This window comes from Cygnus atratus, chromosome 6 (genome assembly GCF_013377495.2).
Source record: "Cygnus atratus isolate AKBS03 ecotype Queensland, Australia chromosome 6, CAtr_DNAZoo_HiC_assembly, whole genome shotgun sequence".
NCBI lineage: Eukaryota > Metazoa > Chordata > Aves > Anseriformes > Anatidae > Cygnus > Cygnus atratus.
The window spans coordinates 36,331,482-36,350,331 of NC_066367.1; the positions used below are offsets into that span (position 1 = coordinate 36,331,482).

The 18,850-nt window shown below is 40.1% G+C and overlaps 1 protein-coding gene across 46 annotated transcripts in view; it reads right to left on the reverse strand.

Annotated features, from left to right (window-relative positions):
• The window catches only part of GTDC1 (glycosyltransferase like domain containing 1), a 182,005-nt gene that overhangs the window by 38,716 nt on the left and 124,439 nt on the right, over nt 1-18,850 (reverse strand). The window lies entirely within an intron of this gene.

The window sequence follows — 18,850 nt, forward strand, 5'->3', positions numbered from 1 at the left end:
GGAAACTGAGGCTGAGCTGTTCGTGACTTTCCCAAGGTAGCACAGAGACCATCAAACGCTCTCGTGCCTGGTGTTCAGGCAAGCCTTTTGCACATGCTGCAGAAAATCCTTCCAACAGCAGGACTCATCTGCACACAGCTATATTCAGGCCACTGAACTAATTTTTGTAATATATAAACTGTAACGTTTTAGGCAGATCAAGTTTCATTATTTGATTTAAAGTAGTAATGGATGAATGACAGTCCTGGCTCAGGAAACACTCACATGAAGCTCCTCCATTCGAACATGACTCTTCTGAGTTAACATAAAGAGGACTACATGCACTGCCACCATGGGATCCTCACTCTAAATGTCTGCACCTCAAGCTAATTTACCCAAATATTATTTACTTACATGCTTTTCAGTGTGATTATGGTTCTTCCAGATAAGTAGAGACATTTAAATTTTGCGTTTCGTTGTAATTTCCAAATGTTTACACACTATAGCCTGTTTATTGAACTGTTTACTAAAGCGAACACTTGCTCCACTTTATCAACCTCCTCCACAGTTCTTCAGAGTTTTGCTACATCCCAGGAAGAGCTCATTTCTGGGCTGTGAACAAGCTGCTTCCACTGCTCTGTCAAAAACAAATATCCTTAAATGCTGGAATCATCCATCCTACCCTGCACTGGAGCACCTTTACACACAAGCAGACCCTTTTCCTTTGAAGTTACTACCAAAATACAAACACACACACACTATATGAGCTTTACCACAGTTGTACTTGACTAATTGCTCTGAGGATTTTTCTTGGAGACCCTTAAATCCCCTTTCCTAAATCAGAAAGCTGCATAACTATTCCATGCAATGTGCACTCCTTGATTCAGGTTGCTGTCCCTTGGCATATTACTTCTGTGTTTATCTACACTAAGCTGCATTTTCAAGTCACTGACCAAATCACCTGTGAGATCCACCTTTCTCTCACTGCTCGCCGTTACTCAGTGGAGCTGCTCTGTAGATGCAATCAAACAGCTCAGTCATATTCAGTCATTTCACCCAAATCCACTACGTACGCTACAAACAAGACAAGATCCCAAATGAGCCTGAGTTGAACTATTCCCATCTCAGTGCATTAGCCACCCTCAGACTCCCAAACGTTCATTACTTTTGCAAAAAAAAAAAAAGTCTTGTGCACTCAAAACAGGCTATTGTTCCTAATAACGTTTAAGGTAGAATTTTATTAAATGTCTTTCATAAATTGAAATATGCATGAAACCTATAACCCTTTTGGAAGAGATAACGAGCATAAAGAGACGAATTCAGTGTGGCTGCCTGTATTCCTGTGTATCTGGCTACTCAGTATGTAGATGCTCTTAAAAGCTAAGTAAGCACTGGAGATTTCACCTCCACTTGGGAACCCAAGCTCACGTGGATCAGCACGGATCCCTCTGGCCATCACCAAGCACAGACCAGGCTCACGCTCTGAACTACGTTTTGTAGGGCTGATACAAGTTAGGTGACAGCAGGTGAAGCAGAAGTAGGTTAAGGCATTTGCCCTAAACCCCTAAGCTAAATGAAGAGTACCGGTTTACCGAATCAAATTTAACTAACAGATTTTGAAAAATCGTTGCTGTAAGAAGAATTACTCAATTCGTTAAAGGTTGGATTTCCTAGGTATGCTGTATCTCTGTGTTTAACCTCCCAGCCAATCATCCCCTCCATGCACCACTCCTGTATCTGAACAGGTTTTTTCCTTAGTTTTCAGTCCTCATAAATCTGATCTGTCATGGCAGAGTTTCTAATAATATTAGATAAAACTTCACCGATTTCTCTCTGGAATACACTATTTAATATCCTTTATTTAAGCCATGTGTGTGCAATCAATTCTTTTGTATTTACTTGTATTACACACACAGTATTCATCATCTTGACAATTTTAAAAAGTTTTAGAACACCATTTCACTTAACAGTTGAAAAAAAAAAGATTTATTTGATGGTTAACTTTGGAACAAGTTATCTGCATTAACTTCCATTGTTTTGGCATAAAGTAGTTCTGTATATTTTACTAACAACAGTGGAGACATGATAAAGGATGTAGGCAGAGAGCCATAAACTGCTCTTGCTGCAAGCCACAGTGTTCGTGTACAAGCATTAATTTTTTGGACTTTGATTGGAAGACGTCTCTGCGTTCAGCCACTTGGATTTCACTAAATACAACAATGTATAAAATGTTGTACCTGAATATAACAATTTTAACTGCAGAAAGACCACTGTAAATCATATGTAGTATAAACTTGTCCACATGATTGGAATAATATAATGGATACCGTAGTCCCTAACCACTAGCTAATGTTCTTTATGACACTTAAATAAATGACCTGAAAATAAAATAGTAACAACATGAAGTCTTCTAAACCTGTTTATGTGCCTTTCCCAAAAGCATGCTAGAGAAAGACAATGTATAGTTAACACATTTTTTGTGTTTACATTTTCTCCAGAGCATTTTTGCTCCAGCTATTCTCCTTTTCCTCTTCCAAATTTACATTAATTCTTCTTTTCTGTCACCTTCCAGCCAAAATCATCTCTCCATCCAGTACCTGCCCAGATCTTAATCAGTGATGAACATCAAGAGCGTGCAGGATTTCTACATCACCACCCAGCTCGGAATCTCAAAGCCTTCTATAATTTGGGGAGAAAAAAAAAAAAAAAAAGAAAAAGGTGCTCCAGTGGTTTTTTTTGGAGCCAGTATCTGCTCCCACAGAGATTATCACTGTTTCTGAAATCTCTGTCCAAATTTCAGAAAATACAGACAGGCAGAGCTGGTGTGGGAGGCTGCTGGGTGTGGAGCAGATGTAGGCTTCAGAAGGAAGTTAGCGAGGTACAGCAGCGGAGAGGTAGCATTTAGTTATCAGGAAAGATGAACCATTTTGCTCAACCCTAGTTACAACACGACCTAATCATGGAAGAAAAATGCCATCGGATTCTGTTTTCAATATGGGAGATGGATTTTACTTTCATTGTTAACCTTAGGCTGTGAAATCTCTTACATATGGAACTTTCCAAAAAAAAAAAAAATCACCAAAGCATACAAATATTAACACTTTGAACAGATTCTGCAAGGTACTTTCCTTTATATTTAAGCAATGTGGAAAATGTTTTACTTTTATGTATTATTCATACATTTAAACACCGACAGTTCAGAACAAACAGCGGAAGACTTAAATTTCTAATTTTAGTATCATGACTTTTATTTATTCAGATTCCTTAGAATTTCTGATACATTCAACAGAATTTTAAAACTTTACGAAGACTGTAAAAAGAGCAAGCCTTGAAAACTTTCACTTTTTGCATACTGGATTAGAAGTTTAGCTAAAAAGATGGCTCACAAATGAACTTACTAAAGTTCATAGATAAAAATTCCATACGCTGAAAGTCAGAGCTTCAATCTAAATATTTGCCATTTTGAACAGCAGATTTTTTTCAACTCTCCAATCCATACATACAACACTAATTTTCTTTTCATTTATCCCATGAAACCCCACTGTGAGGAAACCTGTCCTTTTACTCAGAGCAGCCGTGCATTTCCCTTGGCTCTTTTTTAACACGTTGACACGTTACATCATGCGTGTTTATTCGCAGCACTTTATCTGCCCCAATGAAAAAATACTTATAGGAATTGGTTTATTTTTGTGGCACTGAGCTCCATTTTATTAAAAACAACAACAAGAAGAATGGAAGGGCAATGAAGTCACTGAGAGATGAACAGAAACCACATCAGAAGTCTAACTGGAGTGCTGGTTTAGGTTGGATGGACAAGTTTAGGGTGTTGAATGCTGGTTTCAGTAGTTGCTCTCAATAAGCAGGAATAGTTTGTAAGAATGGATATAAGCTAAAAAAAGAATTAAAAGAATTTTAATTCTCCAAAATTGGCAATTCTGTAACTTCATTCACATACGCAAGCAAAGTTAAAGATAGTTCTGGAAGTGCTGTGGAGGTTTTTCTTTTAATTAAATGGTAATGAAAAGGTTTAAAAATAATAAAAGTAGACAAGTGGAGACAAGCACTTCTGCAATTCTTGTGGTCTTCCAGAACATAAGCAAAACTGCTCTCCAAAAGCTAAATGAAAGAGGGTTGCTTGCAATCCCAAATAGCCCCAATCAGATATGTTAGAAACCTTCCCCAGGCCTTGGAGCTGCAAATCCATTTCGGAGCTGCCGTGCTTCCTTTGTCACTGATGCACAGTCACAGCATAACTTACAATTTAACAAACTCACTGTCTGAGAATTTCCTTTGTCTTTCTTTAAACATGATAACAACTGTCTCTCTGGTAACCGTAATATATTTAGTTGAATTTATGTGGCCTCAAACACCACAGAGGTTCGTGCAGAGCTTATAGGAGGCTACTACCTGGAGTCCATTTGGCTTGTAATTGTTGCGATGGACGCTTGCTTTTGTCATTTGTTTTAACTGCAATAACTGGCAAATCCTACGTCTGCCCTTTCTTACTTTCTGCTTCCCTGATTTTATCCTGTCCCCATTCTGAATTTGTCCCCACAATTACCACAAATGAGTGCGAAACTACACAGCCATGCACACGTGTTAGTGGCCAAGCACTGTACAAATGCCACAGCTGCGTGGACATTTCTGAGCTTTTGGAAAAGTAAGAATGTTCTCCACACTGTATAAGGAAAAGTCAATGGTCATGAAAGCTGCTGTTTCATGGCCAAACTGGAACAGATAGCAACTACATTAGTATATACTTGGGTTTTATACTTTATGTTACAAATCACCTGATAGCAGTAAAACTCATTTGTTAGTATTTACCTACTTCTGAAAAGACTGCAACATTTTTTTTAGGAGTTGACCTTGAAGATCCTTGTGGGTTCCTTCGGACTTGGGATATTCGATGGCTTCTATGAAATGACAAAACTGGGACACCAGTCTTTGGGAATTTTTTCTTTGATTTTTTTTCCTCTATATAGGCACTCTCACATTTTGCTCTGCAGTAAGAAAGAATTGTTGAGTGTGGGGTCAGGTGTCCCAGAGCTGTGTTACAGTTCAAAGCTAAAAGCTTGAAAGGAGATTCCCGATTTTTAGAGAATTTTATATTAAGGTTTGCTGAAGTTGCCACATACTTTCTGGGATCTAATTTCACTTTCTGATCTTCAGCAATGCTTGTAATTCTTCATTCAGAAGAGGAAGGAGATTACTTGTCAGCAGTAATCTCTAACACAGATAATGCCATATAAATATTAGGGGCTTATAAGCACGGACAAGGATTAGGAGTAAAGAGAGAGAACAGAAAGAAAACGGAACAGAGCCAAGATTAAACACTGGGAAGGACAAGGCAAAAGAAAATACAAGGTCTGTGGCTGAGCTTGTATTCCCGCAGCTGAACATGTATTTTCCTGCGTAGAATAAGTAGGGTTTATGTGGAGTGCAAGCAGCACCTCCCTGTTTGTGAGGTTCAAGGTACAGAAGTATGGAAATATCTGTGATGTGATCATTTCCTCATCATTATCTTCTCTCAACTGCCTTCTCCATAACACAAGAAATACAGAACAGACCCAGGGAACAGCTTCCAGCCTCCTCCTCACAGCCCATCCAGTTCCGGCAGGTTGCTCAGGGCTGCATCCAGTCAAATTTTTGACTGTCATCAAGGCCAAAGATGAAGATTTCACGTTCAGACATTAACAACGTGGGAGAGAGCTAAAGCTGCCAGCAGCAGAACATCTTCCTTTGTAATGTTTGCATCCTGGCCAGAGAGAGAGAAAATGAGGTGTATAATCCATACAAGAGCGCAGACCAGGAGAGGTAAATCGTGAGGTCTGACTTCCTTCTGACAAATCATCCAAAATTATTGCTGTTTTGGCAACAAATCAGCTGAATGCAACAGCCCTCGTTGCCCTGGTGGTGCACCTGGTTGGCAGCGGGCTGCGGAGCTGCTCTCAGAGAAGTGAGGCTGGGTCCAGGACAGCCGGTGGTGGCTCTTTGATTCATGTGGAGACGTGGTCCTTTGGAGTGGGGAAGGAAGGTGGGACAGGCAGGAGAGGAAAGATCTCGGCACAGTAGAAGAGAAAACAGCGTAATTCTCAGATCCCCCAAACCCTAACTTCATCCTATGCTTCTAAATGGTTTCTGAGCAAAATACCTCAGTACCTAGTACTCGTGTTTGACACTGCTGAGAAACTCCCCTTTTGCTTAGTATTTAAATTCAACATTCAACAACGTCTTAATTGCATTAGGTCAGCAAAACCAATCAGATGTTGATCACTCTGCACTTTAATACTGGAAGAGAGACTCTGGACCCACTGAAGTCACAGGCAAAACTCTCTCTGAGTTCGGGACAGACAAATTCGGCCCTAAACTTCTGAATTCGCATCCTCAGTTCCCCAAAATCCTTTAAAACTAAACACGAGAACCTGTGCAGAGCTGTAATTTCTAAGCACACCATTCTCAACAAATGACGTGGTGATAATTTAAAAATTCCTCAGGAAGATGGCAATGGAATACAATACACATTTTATAACAGATAAAAATAACATTTTTTTTTGCACAAGATACAAAAACAAGTTTTACTTCATTGTTTAGTTTGTTTGGTTTTTAAGTAATTTTCTTTTTAAGTAAGCATCGTGACTGTGTAGATCTGTTACATCACCACTGCAAGGTGACTTTTGGAGCCCTGAGTCACCTCAATAACAAAAATTTCAAAGTGACAGAAATTTTGCAGTTCTGGACTTAAGTTCTGCTTCTGTAAAAGTTCAAAAGAATGAATTACACTATGGAAAAAAAAGCTAAGCTTCTGAGAATTGCAAGGTTTTTAAGGTTCTTTAGGATCCTAAAGGATTGGTCATGTTTATTACTGCTTGCTTAAATAGGAAAAAGAAAACAGCTCAGCTCCTGAGTGCTTATTTAGAAAATGCAAATTTCACATATAGCTCCAAACAATACACCATGTCTTCCTGCTAAACAGAACTCAAAATGGGTGTTTGAAAACTGATATCACACCCTAAATCACCTAGTCTTTTCTTCCCTTTTTTTTTTTTTTTTCTTTTTTTAATTTAAAATAATACCAGGATCCTATAGCATATAATTTCCTGTTTTGTGGCAATCCTTCTAATCAGGACATATAGAATGGATGTCCCCTTTAACCAGGCTGTTTTGCAACATACGCAATGCAGAAGGGAGTGCTATCATAACACTTCAATAGTTAAGTGACTTTATGAGAAAAATACTTCCAAATGTTTCCTAAAACCTTCCAAACCGCACCAAAGAACATTATCGTAATATTATGTTTCCCTATAGCCTCCAATATTTAAGCTTGCTATTCTCGAAATGATACTTGGATGAAAAATATGAGTTTATGTAATGTATAAATTGTTCCTAAAAGAAAAGTTGCCTTTAAAATTACTCTGTATAGATGTCAAATATTTTGCATTTTCAATAGCCATTGCGTATTAATTGAACAAATAGTATTCCAGCGCTTTGGGCTGCACACTGATAGTCTGTATTTTAAAACTGAACAGTCACTTTGTGATCTTATTCATAGCAAATACTGAAAACAATAACTGTCCTAACTGATTACATATCAAGTTACGCTTAATAGATATCCATATTTCTTGCACAGTATACATAATCCATATAAACTGTATACCATATATCAATAACATATTCCAGTGAATCCAGCATCAAAGAGTTCGTTTATAGTAGGTTTTCATTTGACTCAGGGTTGTAATGTTCTGTGCAAGCATAAGCTAACCATTTCAGCGATTTTGCCAGCAAGCTGCTTTTTGGCAGATTATTGGCAGTACATATTGGCAACAAACTAGTGCAACTAAGCCCTTCTTATAACTTACAGGTAAATAATGATTTTAATAAATTTATGTAAAATGTTCCACTTGCTCACATCTGGTTTTGATAGTTCACTCAACTGTGCAAATGCAAACTTCTGTGCGTTTCTCAGGAAAACACATATTTCACCTTAGTTGTTCAACACTTTCTCGGGTACCCTAAGAAATAAATAGGCAATGAAACCTACTTTCACTTGAAAGCTTAACTGAAGTAAACTTTATCTTAGAAGCTAACAAAATTAATTAAAAATAATTTTATGCACACAGAAACCTAAAACATTTTGTTATGAATACATTCGCTCACATCAGAAGAAAAACACAGGGCTATTGTACAGCTATCTCAGCCACGGGGCATTAAAATCATAAGGTCCAGTCACTTGCCTGTGGCCCATGTGGTAAAACAAAGCCTGCATTTGAAAATGTGTTACTGTATTGGATATAATTGCACTTTTTTTGCACTACGACTAAAGTTTAAATGCATATGCATTTGTATCACAGCTAGGCTATGTGGTTTGCAGGAAGCCCTGAGTTTTAATCCCAATTTTGCCAGCGTCTCATTGTTCAAATACCAAAAGTCTCTCTCCATCTCTAGACCAAGAACGGCAGCAGCTTGCTGCTTTACAAAGGCTCTCTGCCTTAGGAAAATAAAGTTTTTGTCAGACAGCTCTACAAACATTATTACTACCAGTAGCAGTGTCATTAAAGGAAGAAATACAAGCCTTGGACTCCCTTTCTCTGGTGTAGGTCAGGATGCTGCTGATGCCCATTTACGACAGGTGAGGTTCTGCCCTTGCAGACCCAGGGAGCAGAAAGTCCTGCTATCATCAGGGGCTCCGCAGGGAGCCTGCTCTGCCAAATTCCTGGAAAACGAACGTGGCCCATCACCTGTGGCAATGAAGGCTGCAAAACAAGAAGGGGAACCTTTGGATGGAAATAGGAGAAAACTCTATCAGCACAAACAGCACTGTTACATTTCTAGGGTGTGAGCTGGCGGAGTGACGGGCACGTTGACATTACCTGCGTGAGGACAACAGGAACGACAGTGCCTACCCTGCGAGGAGGCAACGGCTTGTGAACAACAGCTTGAGCTAACACGGCCCTACAGCAGGACGTGGCCATCCTGGACGTTACTGCATTAAATATGAACAAAAAAAAACAACCAAAACAACAAGAAACAAAACAATGGAGATGTAAAGAGCTCAACCTCAACTGTTCAACCCAATGCTTGGCTTCTACATCTCTGAAAATTGTTCACATGGAGACACCCCAAAGGATCATGGAGAGGAGTCCTCTCACAATGCCGGTCTGAGGTTTCTACTGCAATAGGGCTATAGTGAAAGAAAGGCCAGCAAATGAGAATGTAAAGGCAAATGGCAAAATGAAAAGAAGTGCTCTTAATTAAGCCAAAGGTAATTTTCTTCAGTTCTCTGCTCCTTCAATGTCCAAGCCATCACCTTGGATGCCGGTTCCTCTACTCCATGCTTTGCCTGCTGATAACCAACGCCAGCCAACCCCACGCTCCTCATGCCCTTCAACCCCGAGCGCCTGGCAGCTCCACATCCAGTCTGTGGGACATGTCACCATAATTAAGGGGAGCAACGTACTTCAAAAGGTTTTACATAGAGAACGTACACATCTATTCTGCTTGTGGATACGTTTCAAAGTTTTATTTAGTAATTATTTTAAATAGGGCCTGATGATTAAGCATTAGATTTTACTTGTGCCCAACACAGCTTAGAATTTGCTTGCAGTTTTTTAACATTTATTCATTTATGGGAGTCAGCAGTTTAGGATTTTGTAAGGCTTGGCAACATGGTTAAAGCCCAGTGAATTCTTGCTGAGATCTATTGGACGAGCTGGTAAAACTCTGTTGCTATAGTGGACTTGCTTTTAATTTGATCTGTTTCAAGGATTCGGTATCCTTCCAGCACATTATAAACCTAAGGGCATATATTTGTATTGTTTAAAGGCAGGAAATTCTGTGAACTGAAATGAGAACATATCCCTTTTGCCTTTATGGACTTTTGTTATTTTCTCTTCCTTTTGGGGCTTTGGAAAAAAAAACAGTGAAAGCTGAAATTTTGAACAATAGCAAATTACTTTCAAGGAAAAAAAAAAGTAAAATACTAAGTATACTTTTATAGCTTTGCTCATACACTTTGTATATATGTAAATCGGACGTAGCCAGGCATCAGAGCAGGCCCCTTATTTGGAGCAGGCCCTTAGACTGCAATAGGCTCATACTGTTTTTGTCATAAAATACCATGGACTTTGTTTTACTTTATTATTATTCCTTTACTACCTTGTATTAACTTGTACCCCACTGACTTCATGACAGAGCAGATTTGTTTCATGGTAACCACAGAAGTAGGGCAATCACATTTTTACTGTGAGCAGAAAAACCTAATAATCTCTGTAACTCTTCCACTTTGAGTCCTTGTCCAAAGAGTCCCATGCCCTCCTGCAGCTGATGCAGGAGGTAGGTCTGGGAGCACAGCGTGCCAGGACTATTTACACCGTGCAGACATCTGAAACGAGAACCGCTGAGATGAACAGAGAGTCATGTTCCACTGAAATTACGAGTTGGACAGAGACGGCCTCTCAGACAATTACAGCAGCAAACTTTGTCCCAGTGGTTCTGTACTAATTAGCAGCGGGACTGGAGGCAGAGCAGCTGCATTAGCACGGATACCTGATCTCCGCAGGATGTATTATTCCCAGTTGGGCACTGCACGAAAATGTCCACACTGCTTTTGGTACTCAGACTAGCTTAGTTAGAACAGAGCAAGCATCCTTATTACACACAATAAATTGTACCATACTATATTGTAAGAACACAGCTGAATTTTCTAGCACTGAACAAGCTACCATACATCAGCTGAGCCAGGGTTGTGGCTCTCAGGAATATTCCTATCTGGTGGCAGCCTTCGGAGACCCAGCCAAAGCTGCAGCAAAGCTTCCTGCAGGAAGGCTCACGTGCGACAACCTCAACTGCAGCAGTTTCAGCGAGAGCCTAAACACTTACCCAGCACTCACCCAGCGGTGTTCCTTGCATACAGCGTGCAACGAGCTGACTGTTTCTATCTAATAAGCTTAATAGCTAAATATAAATTACAGTGGGATATAAGGCTTGAGAGAGACATTCGACACCCAAGATATTGCTTGGCCGCTGGATCTCTCCTAGCTAGTGTTTCTTCAGACTCGCTAATCCCTCTTCCTGGACAGCAGCAATTATGACATTGGTGAACTGCAGGACTTCGGTTTATTTGCTTTCATTTGGCACAGAGCTTCGTGCCCATCTCATCTAGGCTTGGAGGTTACAACAACTGAAGCCGGGATCACCATGAGACACCATCAATCACCACAATAAACACAACACAGCTGTTTCTTTGCACTCAAAGCCTATGGCAGAGAAAAATCTTAATAAGAGATTTAAAAGAGCACGAAGAAGCAGCTTCACTTGAAGCAAGTGCTTGCAATAATGACTCCTAAAGAAATGCTACTGACTAGCAACCCCAGGGAATAAATAGCTGAAAGGTATTCACATTCCTCTGTGGTTTATATGTCTTGTAGATCTCTACGTAATAGCAAAGGGGATCTTTACTTACCTGTTGTAACACTTCTATGGTCCCCTGCAGAGATGGGCAGTGATCCCCACCCCAGACACCCAGGGCACATTGCCTTCCTGCTGGAAAAAGGGGTTCTGAAACCTAGCACCCCTCATAACTTCACTTACCCCAACTATTATTTATTCTTGGGGTCACTTAACCATACTGTCTCTCAGTGCAGACTAATTTAACATTTTTGTCTAAATGGTCAAAGAACCAGTAATATCAGATTTTGAACTGCAGCAGCATACTAATGTTTACATCCCATATCCAACATACACATGCACGGCTCACAAGCCACTCAGTACAGGTTCTTGGATCTTCAGCAAATGCAATTAAAGATTCTCAGGACAAAAATTAGAGCTAAACTCACGAACTACACAAAACATGTCTGACACTCCATTTAGCAAAAGTCATGCTAAATTAGAAGGCCCAGCTAAAAAAGCAGATGCTCCGCTTGCTAAGTTGTAGTTGCAGACAGAATTTTTTCTGCTAACATCAAAAGAACAAGGTGTTCATATAAATGGCATTTTATTTTGATCCTATTATTCTATATGAGCTAGAGGAGAGATCAAAGGAAAAAGTACCCAGGTTTCACTATTAACACTTAACATAGCTCCAGTCAGAAAATCCTTTCCAGATTGCTAGTGCAATTTAAAGCACAGCACATTTTTGTTGTTCTGTTGGGTAATATACCTGAAGGCACTGTTTTGATTCCCTGACCACCTTTTTCATTGTGGAAAATTGCTTCTGATATATGTATTTTCAATTTTTTTATTTATTTTTTTTTTATGATAGCAATCCCCAGCCTCCCCAGGCCTGGGGACTACAGGGTTTCGGGTCCTACCCGCTGTCAGAGGGAGGCAGGCTGTCCCGAAGTACCGACACCGCATTACCGACGGCGTACAATGGCCAGGAAATTCAATCCCGTCAACGTCAAACGCTGAAGGCTGGTGCAGCCCCTGCCGATGGCAGTTCCACTGGAAGCAAAGCATACCAGCTTCAGTTGAGTATGTAAACAAACCTAATGGCCCTTTAAAATATGTAAAAGTTCCTCCTGATAGCTGGCAAGAATAAATGCACTTTAATATTTTGTATTGCTTGTAATGACATTATCCAGGAGTAGTGCTATTCGTTAATAGTTGTTGCCTCTCTTAGAGCCCAATGACACTGCATAAAGAACAAATAATTATATTTTGTGTTTCTTACAAAGCCGGAGTACACTAACAAATTTTAACATTCACGCTTTCTTTGAATGTAAGTTTTGCATTGATGATTCAGTAACTTATGGTAAAAGTTTAGGAATATCACTTCCAGTGAATTCCCTTGGCCTACGGCGACTGCAGAAATCTGCTAATAAGCAGGTACGGCTTTTTGGACTACCTTTGGAAAAATCAGCAATCTAGCATTCATAAAAAAAAAGAAGGGCATATGTCCTTCTTCCCTGCCTCTCCTCCCCCTTCCTAGTCGCTATTAAAACATTCATGTTACAAAGTCGTTCCAAAGTTTATTGTAAATGCCAAAAAGTGGGCACCGATCCCACACGAGCTGGCTCGGTTATGGCCCACCATCTTGAACATATTCATTTTATCCAACTCAGTGCCAGGAGCTTTTTTTTTTTTTTTTTTTTTCTTTTTTTGACTTAACTTTTCCCTAATAACAGTAGATTGCGCATACACGAGGAGATAGCAAGTCGTGATTCTGGGAACTCGCACAGCGAACGCTAAACACATGCAGGTGAGCGGTGGCCTAGACTGAACATTACAATTATGGGTTAAACGAGACAAAATGTTTCATGCACAGTCAGAATATGTTCATATTACACATAGCGGCCAGCTGGCTATAAATCCAAGAAGTAAGCTGGAAATCTTTAGAGTTTAAATGGATGAATACAGATATAAGTGGAAGAACAGCGGTTTGTCGCCATATGAATGGCTTTTGACTGAAAAGAGTGGATCGCTTTTACGATGGTTTTCGAAAAGAGTAACCGTGTTGAGAAGAAATTAAGAGTAAGTGTGATGACTGGAATGTTCCACATATTTATGTTTTCTGTTCTGTTTTGAGACATTGAAGTCCTAGTCTGTGCCTCTGAACAATTATAATATGGCTTTAAATACAGGTGCTCTTAGTGAACTTTATATAATAAAGTTCTTTAGTAAGACCTCTGCAGCTGATGAGCCATAAACAGGATTACTCCATTAATTTATTTCAGATTCAAATTACAAGGAGATGAGCTGAAAGAAGCTATGAACCATTTTTCTTGCCTTATTTCCACCTCTAAGTGACGTATGCAGTCTTCTCTTCTCTAGGTCTATGGATCACTGAACCCACGGCCAGCACTCTTATCTGTGCACAAACCCACCAGACCACCTCGATGCTGCTAAACCAGCACCTTCCTGCCAACCCCAAAGGATGCAAGAGGCATGTCTGAGGTGTTTGTTCTTCTACAGACACAAAAAATATCCTTTGAATTTTTCAATAATGGATGAACCTCAACGACTTTCTCGAACATTTCAGGCTCATACCAAGGTAAATGTTTGTTGTTTCTCCATCCAACGCAGATGTAACTCCTTCTTGAACCCAAAAGCAGAGCCCAGACTCTTGCAAGTGCCTCTTACCAAGCACACTTTAAAGATACAAAGGGAACTTCACATGGGTGAACTATGCTTATATTCATTTATGTCATATATATGTAACATAAAGACGTTAAAAAGAGTATTTCTTGGTGGTTAAAAGTAGCTATAAGCTCATGGTTTTGGTGTACTCACAGTTGATGGAACCAGATGGAAACTGTAGGAAAACTGATAACAAGTTTGCTCCCCAAAACTTTTCTCCTGTGTCTCTGAACTGACTGAATGGGAACCGAGAGGGAAAGAACAAAGATTTGCTGTTCTTTACAGTCACGCAACGAAAGTGTAGGTTAAATACAGGAAGTATTTGCAGATTTCAGATATTTTGGAGACCTTTGTTGCTTTTTCCTTGCATTGAGATCTAATCTCAGCCCCAGCAAAGAGCTGGGCTTTCATGTTCTGCAGTCCTCCACTAATTGAAAACCCAACCCACTTTGACACATGCCAAAGCAGACTCAAGATGCAGATTTTAACTTCGGCTTTTTGTAGGCATTTATTCATGATAATGTATTAAGAAAAAAATGTTTCACCAAGAAAAGAGGCTTAAAATGATATTGCTGAATAAATTAATTTAAATACATTACAGTTTGTGTGTTCACAACAAAACATGCCTACAAACCAGAAAGATACAGCTGTAACTAAGAAGTTTGGACAGAAAACATTTCTGTCCCCTTGTGTTCGACATCAAATATGTCACAATAATGATCTTTAAGCCCCATGTATAAAAAACAGCAAGACCTTTTTTTCAAAAAAATCTGATACCAAGTATGTATATACTTCCAACTCACTGAAGCTATCATCAATAATCACTGGAATATTTTTAGGTCTTTCAGACAGAAGGGTCATGTTCTCCCTACAATTTTGAACAAGTAAGAAAATGTGTTTGCTTGTTGAGCTTCAATCACACTTCAATTTTGGATTATTTGTCTGAAGTCAGAATTCTTAAAATAAGCACTTTTTTATAGAACCAATTTCTGGAAAAAAACACCACCCCCAGTTGTAGGATAATCAGCTATTCGAATACAACTGGCTTTGATTTGGAGGTAAGGTACACGGTCATATACAAAAGGACTGTATGATTAATCCAAGAGGTGTTCTACCAGCACCCACATTAATAAATTTAAACACTAGGCTAACATTTTATTCGTGTTATGCTGCTGTACTACCTTTGGTTCTCAGAAATTTATTTTTTACTTATATCAACATTTCACCTTTGTACATCTTTCTCTGGTGTCTCTATTACCCAGATATCCTCCCCTTCCTCTCCAAATCAAATGTCTCCTTACTTAAGGAAGCCCCTGCATCCTAGATATATTAGATATTCATATTTTACTGTGCTCTTCCTATGCATGCAGAAGGCATATTGCATCAGTCATGTGAAGTGCTGAGCACTTTCTTAACACGCTGGCTAAAAAGGGGTTTGAGCATGCTCAGCATGTTGCAGAAGGGTTTTTAGCACGATGGGCAGCCCAAATACCAAATTTGCCAATAACAGCAATATTTGGCATTGCAAAAATTCCTGAATATGAACTGAAAAATACTTGGCTGCTAGATACTCAGAAGTATTACATGCAAAAACTGCGTTAGGGAAATCTCCAGCTCTCACAAGAGTGTTCAGATAATTTTTGATGGATCATCTGTACTTTTAAGTCCTTTCTGGAAGCACTCTTCTCCTTTCTGTTTATTGTCCTTTGTGAAGAAAATAGGAGATGAAACTCCAGTTTGGTGAGCGAGCACCAACAAGGGCTCTGCTCCCCCCATTGCCAGACAGGGAGCAACGCGCACAGTTCCCTGGCTGATGTCACTCTGGTATCACTTACCTGTAATGGGATCAGGTCCCTGTGCACCAGCACCACACGGACCATTAACGTGACCCATTTCATCAGGACTGTGTGGTTGGCATCACTGCACGGGATCATACAAGGCAGTAGGAACCACCATGGCCGGGCTCTGCAGTAAGTGACAGTCCTCACATTTCAACTCCTTTTTTTTCAGCTCATCATCATCATTCTTCATGCAAACTTTCGTGTTTTTTTTTTTCCCCTGCATGCCTCTCCTCAAAATATTCCTTCACTTAACTTGTTCATAGCCCAGCAACGACTGATTAAAAAGATAAATCCTGCAATGTTAGGCATCGAAGGTAAAATTGGTAATTATTTTGCACTGAAAGTCTGAAAACAACTTCAATCAGCACATACAGAAAGGTCTGCCTTTGTCTAGAAACATATTTCCTTAACAATTTTTGATCAATTTCCTTCAGTGAGAATGACCAACTTACAATTTTCGGTGTCTACGAGGACCTTATTTCATGAATTTGTATAAATGGCAGAAAAGTATATATAAGTGTTTAAAAAGCAGCCAGGAGTACATGCAACAGTCTTTGTGGAAATAGTGCAGTTAGATTTAAAATACCAAACACTCAAATTACTTCTGACATTCGGTCTGAGTTGCTTTAGAATTTGCACCTATGACCAATAAAAGAAAAAAAAATGCTGGTTCTGAAGGAGACTGATTATTTCCTTTGCAATATGTTACCACAGAGCAGTTATTCTCTCTTTCTACCAGATCTGACAGCCATTCAAATGCGCTGGTTTTGCTGCACACTAAACCAGAAATATGATCTCTGCTTGGAAACTCCTCTCAAAAACATTTTCTTCTGTCAATTCTCCGTAACTGCATACAATAACAAGCGTGACTATTGAACTTTTAAAGTATCAATGTTCAGTCATCTTCCTGAGCTTACATATTGCAGCTGTAGGGTTCAAATCAGGAATCAGATTCTGAAAGACTCTGATCTCTCCCCATAGTTTAGATGCTTATCGTAACCTTTTGTGATATTTAATTGGCACTGCTTTCTCCTCCTTCGTTTCCAAACGGATGATTCACAGGCTCGGTCTTCCAGGAACCAACCACTTCAGCTATTCTCTGCACTTCCTTCAACTCTTCCTTAACCACAGCCAGCCCTTTGCTTGACCCCACCTTTAATACATGTACGACTGGAGAGCCTCAGCTAACACACACATTATGCCTTCTGAGAAAAGAATGACTAAGTGACACCCAAACCCCAGAATTATGACAGCAAGCTTTCCAACCCTTCCTGCAGCCACTGCCTCACTAGGCGGTTACAGGGAAGAAGAGTCACTGCTGAAGATGGAACTACCAGATTTCTTCACTTTGTTTCAATAATCATGTAAATTGCATTCTAGTGCTCTACACAGGATATTAATCACAGATTAATGCAAAACTCGACAGGTATAAACTAGATCAGCATCCCAGCAGTTCACTCAAAGAGAGAAACAGCTCACCAGCCGGACGTCCTTCTCCACCTACTACATTCTGACTTCTTCCCCCACCTCTTCTGTGATGCCTGCACATCTCGTCTCACCTCCCAGCTTCAACATACACACACACAGTCTCAGTGGTGCTGAGGTCAGCTGGTACCACTTGCACTAACTAAGGTTATATACATGCATTCAACTACCTTCTTGAAAAAGCAACTTCTGGAATCACTGGGCCCACATTTCTATGAATTACTTTGAATACAATGCTGAGATAAATATAAATCAACGTATATAAATACATTATACATAAATACATTTATACATATATAAATACATACAGGCCGCCCAGGGAAGTGGTGGAGTCCCCATCCCTGGAGGTTATTTAAGAGATGTGGGGATGTGGCACTGAGGGACATGGTTTAGTGACGGGACTCACTCAAGTCAGGTTGGTGGCTGGACTTGAAGATCTTGAAGGTCTTTTCCAACCTAAATGATTCTGTGATCAGGAAACACTTTTCTACTATGCAGGTAACTGAGCACTGGTTGGGCTGAAATACTGTGGAGTCTCCATCCCTGGAGATATTCAAGAGCTGTCTGGACATGGCCCTGGGTAACCAGCTCTTGGAGGCCCTGCTTGAGCAGGGATGTTGGACAAGGTGACCTCCAGATGTCTCTTTCAACCTCAGTGGGAGGAGACACTGTCAAAAGCCAGGCTGAAGTCAAACTAAGTGACACCCACTGCTCTCCCCTCATTCACAAATCAGCCAGGTTGGTCAGACATGATTTACCCTTGAAAATTTGCTCCCCTTCAGGCGCCCCAAGGAATATGTTACAACAGGACTCACACCATGATGTTCCAGGGACCAAAGGGAGGCCGACCAATCTGCTGTTCTCAAGCTTGAACTGGATATCAGCCAGTTCTCTCAGGAGTTTCAGAAGCATCTCTTTAGGTCCCATGGGTCTGTATGGGTCAAGTTCTCTCAAATCACCCTTTATTTGACCCTTATCTCTGCTGCAGTTTTCCTCCTTGAACCCTTCCACTAAGCACAAAGGCTTGGAAGACCTGGCTGGTGATAACTAAGACAAAAAGTCATTGACTTCCTCAGCCTTACCTGCTTCAACTGCCACTAAGCCATCCACCTCATCCAGCATGCAGTCCGTGGGCCCACGTTTTCAGATAATGGTAGAAACTATTTTTGCTGTCTTCATTTCCCAGAAAGACTGCCTCGAAGTGTTCAACTTTTCCCTGATCATCCGAGCAGATGAGAAGCAGCGTTTCATTTTGTTACACACGCATCAGATGGTCAAATGAAGTGAGCATTAACAACCAAGGTTTGTGGGGAAAAAATATAGATTTTGTTTTAGAAGCAGAAAGAGGAGGCTGAAGAAAATGTCCACCTCTCAGAAGTCACTGAGCATCTGGACAGTGATAAATTCTACCTTCACTCAGGAAGAAACATAGAAAAGAGCTTCATATGATCTCAGATGCAGACTGAGGGTCA